The sequence below is a fragment of the Furipterus horrens genome, unplaced genomic scaffold, assembly GCF_987537825.1.
Source record: "Furipterus horrens unplaced genomic scaffold, mFurHor1.1.pri manual_scaffold_4, whole genome shotgun sequence".
Lineage (NCBI taxonomy): Eukaryota > Metazoa > Chordata > Mammalia > Chiroptera > Furipteridae > Furipterus > Furipterus horrens.
Genome location: NW_028327174.1, coordinates 112,608,172 through 112,621,376, shown reverse-complemented (window position 1 = coordinate 112,621,376; position 13,205 = coordinate 112,608,172). Strand labels below are relative to the sequence as shown.

Sequence of the window (13,205 nt, the reverse complement as noted above, 5' to 3'; positions counted from 1 at the left end):
AAAGGTATACCTGAAGATGAAGGCAGTAGGCAAATCTGAGAGTTGTCAGAGATGTGCTCCATAGATGTTCCAGGTACCTCCTAAAGGTATTGTCTGGGTTTCTTTTTCCCAGACTGAGATAGACTCTTCCAAGGTCACTCCCTTGATTGGGTCAGGTACTGAGAAATTTACTATAAAAGGACTTTTTAGGTTAAGAGTAAGATTAGACCACTGGTGACAGCTGGCATTCACAGAGAAGCTGGGATTGGAGGTGCCAAAGGGAAGAGGGGTTTCTAGAACAAGAGGTATGGTTGGAAGTCCCAGCGAGTTTTAGTAGGGGATGGGTGGTGGACCGGAGAGGGTATGTGAATTTTGATGCCAGGTTCAGATGAGAGGCTGAGCGATTCTCATGTTGCTCCTGGCGTGTTATATTGATTGTGAAGTTGCACAGGAGAGCTGGCAGGTGACCAACTGAGCTAGAAGGTCCCGAATGTTGAGTACAAGAAACTCAAACGGGTACTCGCTGGTCTTGGGGGATGGAGACCCCAGTGAAGACTGGTCCTGCAATAGATAAGGACCTAGAAACATAAGTCAAAAGGTGTTTCAGATATTAGTTGGCTTAGTAAGTGGGCTTCACAGGGGGCTGCATGAATGTGGAAGAGAGCTACAGGCAGCAATTGGAGCCAGGGTTCCCAGACCTGTAAAGCAAGCCAAGTTAAATGGTTTAAGAAGCCCATTCATGCATTCTACCTTCCCTGAGGACTGAGGTTGGTAGGGAACATGCAGTTTCCAGGTAATGCCCAAAGTTGTGCTGACCTGTGAAGTAATCTTAGAAACAAAAGCTGGGCCATGATCAGATTGTAGGGATTGAGGCAGTCCAAACCTAGGAATAATTTCTGTTAGTAAAACACAAACAACCTCATTTTCTCCTTCCGATGTAGTGGGGAAAACTTCCACCCAACTGGAAAAGGTATCCACTAACACTAGTAGATACTTGACCTTAACTGGTGGCAGTTGGCACTCATAGGGCAGCTTGGATTGGAGATGCCAAAGGGGAATAGCAGGGGAGAGGGGTTTCCAGCTGGTCTCTTTTTAATTTTTGTTGTTTTTCCTCCTCATCTCATTATTAAAGACTTAGAAGGCAGTCCGAATTAGGTCCATTTGGGGAGTTTTGGGTCCACCCTCAAGCTTCTGTAACTCTTTTAATATCAGGGGTGGAGTGTGTAATAAAATGGGTATTAGGATAGACCTTGCCTTCTTCCAAGTTGGGGTCCAAGTTGATGTATTTGGGAACAGCCTCTGTAAGGTGGTTCATGAATAAGACTGGCTTCTCAGAGACTGCCTGCATTATTTCTATGATATTTTTATAATTGACAGCCTTAAGGGAAGCCCTACACATGCCTTCAACCAGGCATGTGAGAAAATGAGACATGTTAGCTAAATCAGGGGACCCTGGCTAATAGTTTCAGTGAGGATCTGCAGCTGGAACTGCAGTGGGTTTGGCTGGATTTCTATAGGGATCCCAGACATGTAAGTTGTTCACAAATGTAGAGGCAGCAGACAGAATATGATGTTTTTCTTCTGGGGTGGTGGAGGAGATTAGGATGACATGGACATCTTGATATGTTAATGAACAGGTCTGAGTTATATATTGGAACTCCTTGCAAAAGTGGGTAGGATCTGCAGTATAAGAACCTAGATGGTCCTCAATTTGGGCTAAATCCATGAGAGAGACAAGGACATGTACCCTGACAGTGCCCTTAGCTCTCGCCACCTTGCAAAGAGGGTACAGGCCCAAGGATAATGGGGAGAGCGATGGTGTGAGGGTAGCCCAAGAATGGGTGTGGGGAGGTGAAATGAGAGGGGTGGAGTCCGGGTGTGGTAACGGATTGTCTTTGGCTGGTGAATCAGGAGAGGAGGGGGATGAGGGAGAAGGATTTACCGCGGGGGGAGCTGTTGACCAGGAGAGGGTGTATGGGGAGGGATAAAGGTGTCCAAGGTCTGAGGGGTCTGCTTCTGTAAAAGACGAGGATTGGGGTGAGTTGGGGGAGCTTGTCAACACAGAGGAACTGTGGGCAGAGGTCAGTTGAAAGAGAATAAGTTGGAGGGGGAAGCAGGAGGAGCAAAGGGACAAAGGTTTGCTGCAAAGAGTCAAAAAGGCCTCTGTGCATAGAACTTCAGACCATTTGCCATTATGCCTAAAGTAGTTCTTGAGTTCAGTAAGAATTTGGAGGTCAAATATTCCATGTTCTGGCCAACGGTATTTGTTATTGAGAATATTGAGGCCAGGCAACAGTGGAGAGAGAAATTAGCTTTTTTAGCTTTACCTGGGACCCTATATGAAGGGTCTGGAGGTCCTGACAGAGACAACCCAAAGGGGAGTCCTTCGGAGGTAGGGACTGACTTGCTCCCATGGTACTGAGAGTAACAACCAAGAGGGTGATCCTAAAATGAAATGAATCAGGAGGGTTAAGGGGTGTCCCCCCTCAAGCCACTAATTCTATGAGGCTCAAGGGCCCTGAGTGAACTGCCCAGGGGGAGGGCGTCCCCAGCCACCTCTGGAAGTTCAACTGAGCATGAAGTCTCCAAGGTGCAAAGGCCTCAAACAAATTGTCCATGGGCTGGGTGCCCCCAACTGCCAGTGGAAGTTGAAGAGGCGCAAGGCTCCAAGGAAGACTGACCTAAGCCTACGATTTTCAAGCAGAGACAGTAGGCTCAGAAACGAGACAGTCTACCTGACGAGAGACTCACCCAATAAGGTGAAACTTGATTAGTCAGTGATCAGTGGGGATAGAGGGCAGGTCACAGCAAAGGGTCTGGAGGTGGAGGTCGTCAGATGTGCAGATCTCTTGAGCAGGGTGGGAAAAGTGGGGATGAGAGGGTTCTGACAGACAAGGTCAGGGGGTAAACCTGGGACATGCTGCCACAGTCCACTGCTCCCCTGACTGCAAGCTGCCAGTGACCACTCTGAGAGCTCCTCCCAGGTTTCAGCATGAAACTGTCAGGTAGCCTTGATCTTAGAATATTAGATATAAGTAGGTACAACAATATGTTTATGTGTAGTTTATATATTTTATATATTTGTTATATAGAATTTATTTCTTAGTGTTCACGGTGAATCAAATCTTTTATTACTTGTGTTCTGTTAATTGTTCTTTGTGTGTTTTATTATTTTCTTTATTTTGCAGATCAGGATATTGGTTTTGGAACTTCGCACCAGGGATTGTCTTAAAAAGTTTCAATCAAGTTTGAAAGAATTTATTTCTTCACAAGAGATGACCCACATTCCATTTTAGAATTGTGGCAAGATAATGAACAGACAGGGAGATATGAAGAAAACCAGAACAAACATTTAAGTCACATTGCCTTCATCAACAAGGAAACAGTAGTTAATGAAAGGGATTATGGCTATAAAGACACAGAGGAAATAGTTCATACAAACACATACTTTGTTTCTTCAGGAAAAAGACTCTTTAACTATGACTCATTTTGGAAAGAGTTTGAAGCCTATTTTAAACTTATGCAATTATAATAGAAACAATGCAACAGAAAATTTTGATATGATTATTGGATATGGTAATAATTTTACTCATATAAATTCTTATACAGAAATGAATGCTAGTGAATATAATCAATGTAAAGAACTTCTGAGTCATAAGCAAACTCTTATTCAATATCAAGAAATTCATACTGGAAATAAACTCTTTTTATTTTCTGGTTGTGTAAACATTTTTACTCAGAATACACACTTGTTTGCACATGATGATAATTATACTAAAGACAAACAACGAATGCTGCAAATGCAAAACAATCTTCACTCAGAATTCCCAACTTGCTATAGCTCAGAAGGTTTACACAGGAGAGAATTTTTATATATGCACTGAATATGAGAAGAACTCTTTCCTCAAATCAAAACATGAGAATAGTCATACTGAGGGAAATTATAAATGCATTGAATATGGAAAACCTTTATTCAGATGTTAGAGCTGTTTAGATGCAAAGGAATTTATTGTGGAGAAAAATCCAATAAATACAGTGAATGTGGGAGAAACATCTCTCAGAATTTAAATCTTAATATACATAGAAAACTTATACTGGAGAAAAAAAAACACTTTTTTTGGTTTTGTTTTTTGTTTTTCTTTTAATTTTTATTTTTTGGTTTTTCTTTTTTTTTTTTTTTCCAAAGTGCCTACACCATTTTATTTCCCTACAGGCAGTGTATGAAGGTTCAAATTTTCCACACCCTTGCTAACACTTGTTATTATTATTATTTTTTTTAATTTTATTTTTTGGTTATTCAATTACAGTTGTCCCATTTTTCCCCCATTGCTCCCACCCACCCAGCCCAATCCTTCTCCCATTATCATATCCCTCCCCGTTGTCCATGTTCATGAGTCATTTATACACATTCCTTGACTAAACCCTTCCCTTACTTATCCCCTACTCTCCCGCCCCCTCCCCACTATTGACTGTTATTCTGTTCCTTGTTCTATTTAGTTCATTTTTTTTATGCTGTTCTTTAGTTTCCTGTATTAGGAGATATCGTATGGTATTTTTCTTTCTTTGCCTGGCGTATTTCACTAAGCATAATTCTCTCTAGTTCCATTCACGTTGTCACAAATGGCAGGAGTTCCTTCTCTCTGCTGCATAGTATTCCATTGTGTAAATGTACCACAGTTTTTGATCCATTCATCTACAGATGGGCACTTAGGCTATTTCCAGCACTTAGCAATTGTAAATAGTGCTCCTGTGAACACAGGGGTGCATAAGTTCTTTTGAATTAGGGTTTTAGGATTCTTTGGGTATAATGCTAAGAGTGGAATTGCTGGTTCAAAAGGCAGTTTCATTTTTAGTTTTTTGAGATAATTCCATACTGTTTTCCATAGTGGCTGCACAAGTCTGCATTCCCACCAACAGTGCAGTAGGGTTCCCGTTTCTCCGCATCCTCGCCAGCACTTGTTGTTTGTTGATTTGTTGATGATGGCCATTCTGAGTGGTGTGAGGTGATATCTCATTGTGGTTTTTATTTGCATCTCTTTGATGACTAGTGACATTGAGCATTCTTTTATATGTCTATGGACCCTCTGTATGTCCTCTTTGGAGAAGTGTTTGTTCAGGTCCTCTGCCCATTTTTAAATTCAGTTGTCTGTCTTCTTGGTTTTGAATCTTATATGATTCAAATATGTTTTTTATATATTTTGGAGTTAAATCCCTTGTCTGAGGTATCACTGGCAAATATATTTTCCCATATGGTTGCTTCCCTTTTCATCTTGCTGATGTTTTCTTTTGCTGAGCAGGATCTCTTTAGTTTGATTTAGTCCCATTTGTTAATTTTTTCCTTTATTTCTCTTGCCTTAGGAGATGTATCCATGAAGATATTGTTACGTGGGATATCTAAAATTTTCCTGCCTATGTTTTCCTCTAGGACTTTTATGGTGTCATGACTTACATTTAAGTATTTGATCCATCTTGAGTTTATTCTCATGTGTGGTATAAGTTGGTTGTCTAGTTTCATTTTTTTGCAAGTCCCTGTCCAGTTCTCCCAGCACCATTTGTTGAAGAGGCTCTTTTCACTCCATTTTATATTCCTTCCCACTTTGTTAAATATTAGTTGACCATATAGACCTGGGTTTATTTTTGGGCTCTCTATTCTGTTCCATTCATCTATATGTCTGTTCTTATGCCAGTACCAGACTGTTTTGATTACCTTGGCCTTATAGTATAGTTTAGTATCAGGTATTGTGATTCCTCCTACTGTGTTCTTCTTCCTCAAGATTGCTGTGGCTATTTGGGGTCTCTTTTTGTTCCATATAAATTTTTGAAGTATTTGTTCCAGGTCTGAAATATGTCATTGGTATTTTAGCAGGGATTGCATTGAATCTATAAATTGCTTTGGGTAGTATGGCCATTTTTATGTTGATTCTCCCCATTCAAGAACATGGTATTTGCTTCCATTTATTTGTATCTACCTTAATTTCTTTCTTCAGGGTTACATAATTTTCAGAATACAGGTCTTTTATCTCTTTGGTTAAGTTTACTCCTAGGTACTTTATTTTTCTTGTTGCTATAGTAAGTGGTGTTTTCTTTTTTGTTTCTGTCTCTGATATTTTATTGTTGGTGTAGAGAAATGCCTTAGATTTCTGTATATTTATTTTGTACCCTATTTTGCCAAACTCACTTATTATGTCGAGAAGTTTTTTAGTGGAGTTTATAGGGTTTTCTAGGTATACTATCATGTCATCTACATAAAATGATAATTTTACTTCTTCTTTCCCAACTTGGATGCCTTTTATTTCTTTTTCTTGTCTGATTGCTGTAGCCAGGCCTTCCAACACTATGTTTAATAGGAGTGGAGAAAGTGGATAGCCTTGTCTTGTTCCTGATTTCTGGAGAATGCTTTCAGTTTTTGTCTATTAAGTATGATGTTGGCTTCAGGTTTCTCATATATAGCATTAATTATGTTAAGGTATGATCCCTTTATTCCCATTTTGCTGAGTGTTTTCATCATAAATGGGTGTTGTACTTTATCAAATGCTTTTTCTGTATCTATTGATATGATCATGTGATTTTTGTCTTTCCTTTTGTTTAGGTGATGAATTGCATTCATTGATTTGTGAATATTAAACCATCCTTGCATCCCTGGGATGAATCCCACCTGATCGTGGTTTATGATCTTTTTGATGTATTGCTGGATCCTGTTTGCCAATATTTTGTTGAGGATTTTAGCATCTATGTTCATCAGTGATATTGGCCTGTAGTTTCCTTTCTTTGTTGTGTCTTGACCTGGTTTTGGAATTAGGGTAATACTGGCTTCATAGAAAGAGTTTGGGATTTTCCCCTCTTCTTGGATTTTCTGGAATAGTTTGATGAGGGTTGGAGTTAGTTCTTCCCTAAATGTTTTGTAAAATTCGCCTGTGAAGTCATTCAGCCAGGCCTTTTGTGTGCAGGGAGATTTTTTATTACTGTTTCAATTTCCTTCTTTGTAATTGGTCTGTTGAGACTTTCTACTTCTTGATTCAGTTTTGGAAGGTTATATGTTTCTAGAAATTTGTCCATTTCTTCTAGGTTTTCGAATTTCTTGCCATACAGATGTTTGTAGTAATTTCTTACAATCCATTGTATTTCTGTGTTATCAGTCCTGATTTCTCCTTTTTTGTTTCTGATTTTGTTTATTTGGGTTTTCTCTTTTTTTTCTTAATGAGCCTGGCTAAAGGCTTGACGATTTTGTTTATTTTTTTCAAAGAACCAGCTCCTAGTTTTGTTGATCTTTTGAATTGTTTGTTTAGTATTATGTCATTTAGTTATGCTCTGATCTTGATGATTTATTTTCTTCTTCTTGCTGTAGGTTTTGTTTGTTGTTGTTGTTCTAGTTCTTTTAGCTTTAGGGTTATATTTTTTATTTGAGATTCTTCTATGTTTTTCAGATATCCCTGTATTGCTATGAACTTACCTCTCAGGACTACTTTTGCTGTGTCCCATAGGTTTTGGGCTGTTGTATGTTCTTTATCATTAGTTTCCAGAAATTTCTTTATTTCTTCTTTGATGTCATTGTTAACCCATTCATTATTTAATAGCATGTTATTCATTCTCCATGAGTTTGGATGTCTTTGATTCTTTTCTCTGAGGTTATTTGTTTCAAAGCATTGTGATCTGAAAAGATGCTTGGTATAATTTCAATTTTCTTGAATTTGTTGAGTCTTGTTCTGTGTCCTTTCATGTGGTCTATCTTTGAAAATGTCTCATGTGCATTTGAAAAAAATGTGTATTTTGCTTCTTTGGGGTTAAAAGTTCTATATATATCAGTTAAGTTCATGTTTGTTGTTCAATGCCTGTGTATCCTTGGTGTTTCTTTGCTTCGAAGATCTCTCTATTGTTGATAATGGAGTGTTAAAGTCCCCTACTATGAGTGTGTTGCTGTTAATATCCTTGTTCTGGTATTCTAGTATTTTCTTTATGTATTTGGGTGCTCCTTTGTTGGGTGCATATATGTTTATCACTGTTATATCTTCTTGATGGATTGTTCCATTAAGTATTATGAGATGTCCTTCTTTATCTCTTTTTATTGCCTTTGTTTTGAAATCTGTTTTGTCTGATATGAGTACTGCTACCCCAGCTTTTTTTTTCATGTTTGTTTGCTTGGAATACTTTTTTATATCCCTTTACTTTCAGTGTGTGAAAATCTTTTGTTTTGAGGTGTGTTTCTTGTAGACAGCAAATATGTGGGTCATGTTTTCTTATCTATTACGTTACCCTGTGTCTTTTAATTGGAATCTTTAATCCATTTACATTTAAGGTTATTACTGACATGTATTTATTCATTTCCCTTTGTACCTGTGTTCCTCTCCTTTTTTCTTCTTCTTTTTCCTAAAACATTCCTTTTAGCATCTCTTGCAATGCTGGTTTTGTGGAGATGTATTCTTTTAGTCTTCCTTTGTCTGAGAAACTCCTTATTTCACCTTCCATTTTGAATAAGAGCCTTGCTGGGTAGAGTATTCTTGGTTGTACGCCTTTGTTTTTCATTGCTTGAAATATTTTTTGCCATTCCTTTCTGGCTTGTAGTGTTTGTCTTGAGAAATCGGTTGATAGCCTCATCGGAGCTCCCTCATATGTTATTTGCTGTTTTTCTCTTGTTGCTTTTAGGATTTTTCCTTTGTCTTTGAATGCTGTCATTTTAATTATGATGTGCCTTGGAGTGGGCCTTTTGGGGTTCCACTTCATTGGAACTCTGTGCTTCTTGGATTTGCATGACTTTTTCTCTCATCCGGTTAGGAAAATTTTCTGTCATTACTTCTATCAGCTTCTTTATCCCTTGTTCTTCTTCTCCGTCTCTTATTCTGATGATCCTGATATTATTTCTCCTCATGCTATCCTGTAATTCCCTTAGAGCTTCTTCATACTTTTTCAGTCTTTTTTCACTTTGTTGTATAGTCTGAGAATTTTTTTCTACATTGTCCTCTAATTCACTGATTGGATCCTCTGCTTCGTTTAGTTTGCTTTTGATTGATTCTACTGTGTTTTTCAGTTCAGAGATTGTATTCTTCATTTATTCCTGGTTCTTTTTAATAGTTTCTGTGTTCTCTTATATGCTGGTGTAGTTCTCTGCAAGTTCCCTGTAATTTTCTTGGAGCTGTTGGTAACTTCCTTGGAGGTTGTCGTAGTTGTTTTTGAGGTTGTCAAGTACATAGAGCTTCTTCACCACCATTATTTTGAATTCCATGTCTGAAATCTAGGTTATGTCTATTCCATCTACCTCTCTTTCTGGGTATTCCTCTTTCCCTTTTATTGGGAGCTTGTTTCTGCTTCTTCCCATGTTGGAATTCTTCTTGTTTGTTTTTGTTTTTTGGATTTGTCTGCTTTGACTTCCCACCTTTGTAGTATTGGGTTCTATATAGGAGATCTGGGGGTTTCAGTGGTGCAGAGTCTTTGATCTCTTTAGCCTGATGTTCTTGGGATACCCTTTATGTCATTTGTTTATTCTGCCTGGTTATATTTCAGATGCTCTTTGGTGGGACCTTCCCTCTGGCTAGTTGATTGTGAGTCACTCTGTCCACTTTGTCTTGAGTTCTTTTGTGGAGATGCTGTAAAAAACAAACACACAGTGCAGGCAGGAAACCTACACCCTCAAAAATATCCCTCACCCTCTATCCCACTATCGTCAGCAAATGAGCCAGTATTAATATAAATGTAGAGAGGTTAGGGCTTTTATACTATAGGAAGAATAGATGAGTTGTTTCTAATGAAGAAAAAAATGATTTTTGAGAGGGGGATGATAGATTAATAATAGTAGCAAGTAGTTTCGAGACTATGCAAGACAAAAAGTAATATTTACATTGTATGTTAATATTAATAAAAAGAGGGAAGAATTCAGAATATAGTAAGAAAGTGGAATTGTATAGTATTAGATTTATATAGTAGTTATATGCTATATATTTAGTGTGAAAAGGAGGCTAAACAAAACAAATAAAGAAAAATTAAAGAGGAAAGATGAGAGGGAGAGATGGTATGAAACAAATTAAAGAGACAGTTTTAAAAACATTTAAATAATAAAAGTAAAAATTAAAATTATGAAATTAAAAGAATTAAAATAAAATACAAATAAAAAAACTAAAATAGAATTTAAAATTTTTTAAAAAGAAAAAAAAATGAAAGATTTTACTCAGTTCAGCCTTTGTGTGTAGTCTTCTTTTTCTGAATCCACAGCTGGTCTATTGAGGCGGGCCAGAGGTTCCTGATTCTGAGGGCAGTGGTGTGCACCTGCATGCCGTGTTAGTTACGCTAGCCTCGCGCTCACTGGGTTGCACACTTGCTCGTCTGTGGTGGTCAGTGCGTTCACTTGGCTCCTGTTGGAGTGGGCCGGAGTGCTTGTGCGCACACACGGGCGCATGCACAGTTACCTGCGCGCTAGCGTCAGGCCTGCCGAGCCATGTCCCGGGAGTTGGTCTCTCGCCCCTTGGGGAAGGGCCCCAGACACTTGCGCATGGTGGAATTGGGTGTCTGTGAGTGCTGCCAGCCACTGTTCTTGTGTTGCAGCCGCCCGCTTGTTTCTGCACCTGCCTGGGTGGGCACGAGTAGAGCTTGTGCAAGTGGGCTGTGCACTGGCTTGGCACCTATTGGGGAGGGCCAAGGGTGTATGCGCATGGTCTCCTGCATGCCCTGTGGGCCAATTTTGCTCCTGTTGGCGCTTTGATCTCATGCCTGTTGGGGTGGGTCTGAGGGACACCCGGATGCGCGGCCAGCGGACGATGTTGACTCCCTGTGCGCACCCGCGTGACCCAAGGGGAAGGTTGGGGAGTGAGCGAGCACACTTCTGTGCCTGCACTCATCAAGAATGTCCTATCACCCCCAAAATCTCCTCCCCTCTCTGCAGACTACAAGAGAAAAATATAAAGGAAAAACACATTCTTTCATACACAGCAGTGCGCTGTTTCTTATCTCTCAGCGCCAGATGCCACCTGGCCCACTCTTGGCTCTGTCAGTGGGCAGAGACCTGCTCCCTTCCTGATTCCTCTCTGGGTAAGCCTGTGGTCACTAAAAATTTTTTGTATATTTCCAGCTGCAGCTTGGGAAGCCAACCCAGTCAGAAATCCCATCTCGTCCCTTCTTCCTCCGCTATCCTCACCGAACAGGTCATTCCCAGATGGTCTTCTCTGATTCACCATTGCCAAGGCTCAACTCCTGCCAGTTTCCAGACGCTCACTGAGATGTTCTGTCTGCAATCATTCCAAACTACAAACGGGTCTCAGGATCTAGAAAGCGTAGCCTCCCTTCACTCCTCCTCCATCTTCTGATGTCCAAGAAAAACAATTTGAATGTACTGAATGTGGGAAAGCCTACACAAACAAGGAAACCAACATTAAGTATGTATCATAAAATTCATATAGGAGAGAAACCATATGTATGTTTTGAATGTGGGAAAGCCTCTATCCGGAGGTCACATATTATGCATGAGAGAATTCATACTGAAGAGAAATCATATGAATGCAGTGAATGTGGGAAGTCCTCTATAAAGAAGTCACAACTTTATGTCCATTAGCAAATTCACACAGAATGTGAGAAGATTTTCACCCACAAGAGCAATTTCATTATGCATCATAAAATTCACACTGGAGAAAAATCCTATATTTGTCCTGAATGTGGGAAGGCCTTGAGTGACAGGTCAAATCTCATTAAACACTAAAAGATTCATACTGGGGAGAAACCCTATAAATGCAATGACTGGAAAATCATTCACCTGGAAGTCATGGCTCAGAACACATCAGAAATGGCACACTGGTGAGAGACATTATGAGTGCAGTGAATGTGGGAAAGCATTCATTCAGAAGTCAACACTAAGTGTGCACCAGAATTTCATAGAGCGGAAAGACCCTGTGTTTGCAGTGAATATGGGAAAGCCTTCTTTCACAAGTCACATTTTATTACACATAAGATCATTCATACTTGGGAGAAACCTTATGAATACACTAACTGTGGTAAATCATTTGCTAAGAAATCACAACTCCATGTACATCAGCAAATTCACACTGGAGAGAGAACCTACAGGTGTGCTGAATGTGAAAAGGCTTTTACTGACAGATAACATCTCTTTACACACCAGAAAATTTATACTGGAGAGAAACCCTATAAATGCAGTGACTTCACTAAAATATCAGGTCTCCATATACATCAGCAAGCTCATATTGGAGAAAGACAGTATGAGTGCAGTGAATGTGGGAAAGCCTTTGCAAGAAAATTAACACTAGTTATGCATTAAAGAACTCATACAGGAGAGAAGCCTTATATTTGTACTGAATGTGGGAAATCCTTTATCCAGAAGTCCCACTTAAATCAACATGGAAGAATTCACAATCGAGAGAAACCCTATGAATGCAGTGACTGTGGGAAGGCCTTCATTAAGAAGTCAAAACTACATTAGCATCAGCGAATTCTCACAGGAGAAAACCATATACTTTATTCCTGAACTTATCGTGGGTATTACGTTCTAAACACCCCTCTCCCCTGCGATAGGTGAAAATTCACAAAGTAGGAACCTTACGTTTATTTTAGTATTTATATATATTTTAAGGCTTTATAAACTCTTTCCACACACAAACCATTCCCAGTCCCTTATTAACCTTTCCCCACTCCCTTATTAACCTTTTCCACACTTCTATAAACACTACTATGTTCTTAAACATATTCTACACTATTAAACCTATGTAACTTTAACAACGTACATATACAGTACCGCAGAATCTGGCGATATAGCAAAAAATGTGCAATATATAATTAAATATAATATTTTTTTAAATCCTGCAATACAGTGAGGCCATGATAAGTGAACCGTGATATAGAGAGGGACTACTGCATATGTGCTGAATGTGAAAAAGTCTTCACCATCAGATCAAATCTTATTAAACACCAGAAAATTCATAGTAAATAAAAACCCTATACATGCAGTGATTCTTAGGAAAGCCTTAAACTGAAAGACAACTCATCAGAAATTTCATACTGAGGAAATAGAGTGCTCAATGTCACAATCATGGCATGGGAATAAAAAGCTGTGTGATGCTACAGCTTTTCAAAGAAGTAGGAGGTAACCAAAGCCAGGTTTCCTCTCATCAGAAGTATAAATTTCTGCATCACATAGCTGATATTTAGTTATACATTTCGGGAGAAACTTTAGAGAGAGTGTTTAAGCAAAGTATAATGGTTGGTTATATGACAGATAATGGCATTGTCAAGTTCAT

General features: G+C 39.1%; 1 pseudogene; it reads left to right on the top strand.

The window, feature by feature from the left end:
* The first annotated feature begins 2,555 nt into the window (after nt 1-2,555).
* On the top strand, nt 2,556-12,925 carry ZNF484 (zinc finger protein 484; annotated as a pseudogene).
* Nucleotides 12,926-13,205: the final 280 nt, after the last annotated feature.